This window comes from Primulina huaijiensis, chromosome 1 (assembly GCF_012295235.1).
Source record: "Primulina huaijiensis isolate GDHJ02 chromosome 1, ASM1229523v2, whole genome shotgun sequence".
Taxonomy (NCBI): Eukaryota; Viridiplantae; Streptophyta; class Magnoliopsida; order Lamiales; family Gesneriaceae; genus Primulina; species Primulina huaijiensis.
Window position 1 is genome coordinate 15243025 of NC_133306.1, and position 1247 is coordinate 15244271.

Below are 1247 nucleotides of genomic sequence, written 5' to 3' on the forward strand. Positions count from 1 at the left end.
TTTTGCATTGACATATGCATTGCCTATTGAGTCGTTGTCTACTGTAGTGTCTATCTCTTCTCCTTTGGGGACAGGGTTGATATCAGTGACATCTGTTAGATCATGTTTACTACAGTATGATGGGCATGAGATAGATTTAGACTGTATTGTACTTGGGTTATCTGATTTTGATTGCATTATTGGTATCGACATGCTAACCAAGTACAGAGCGACAGTAGACTGTTTCCATAAGATTGTTAGATTCAGACCAGAGATGGCTGAAGAATGGAAGTTCTACGGCAAAGGGTCTAGAGCTAGGATTCCTTTGATTTCAGTATTGTCTATGACTCGATTACTACAGAAAGGAGCAGAAGGGTTCCTTGTCTATTCAGTAGATTTACTGAAATCGAGCCTAGCATTGGTAGATCTTCCAGTGGTTTGCGAGTTTGCAGATGTGTTCCCCAATGAGATTCCGGGATTGCCTCCAGTCAGAGAGGTAGATTTTAGCATCGACCTAGTACCAGATACGGTTCCTATTTCTCGAGCTCTTCATAGAATGGCACCGATAGAGTTGAAAGAATTGAAAGAACAGATTGAAGATTTGCTGGCCAAGGGATATATCAGACCGAGTGTATCTCCTTGGGGCTCACCAGTGCTATTCGTGCGAAAGAAAGATGGTTCGATGAGATTGTGTATCGATTACCGACAACTGAACAAGGCAACAGTAAAGAACAAGTACCCATTGCCTCGCATCGACGATTTGTTTGATCAGTTGCAGGGATCCTCTGTCTCTTCCAAGATCGACTTGCGATCTGGATATCATCAGCTGCGAGTCAGAGATTCAGATATACCGAAGACTGCATTCCGAACCAGGTATGGACATTTCGAGTTTATTGTCATGCCTTTTCGTTTAACGAATGCGCCAGCGGTGTTTATGAGTCTGATGAACCGTGTCTTTCAGAGGTATCTGGATGAGTTTGTGATTGTTTTTATAGATGATATTTTGGTTTACTCAAGAAATGAGACTGATCATGCTGAGCATTTGAGAATTGTATTGCAGACATTAAGAAATGAGCAAATGTATGCTAAACTGTCAAAGTGTGAGTTTTGGCTGAGACAGGTTGTCTTCTTGGGTCATATCATATCTGGAGACGGTATTTCTGTTGATCCGAGCAAAGTCGAGGCAGTGATTAGTTGGTCTAGACCAACTTCTGTGCCAGAGGTACGCAGTTTCATGGGTCTAGCAGGGTACTATCGACGATTTATTA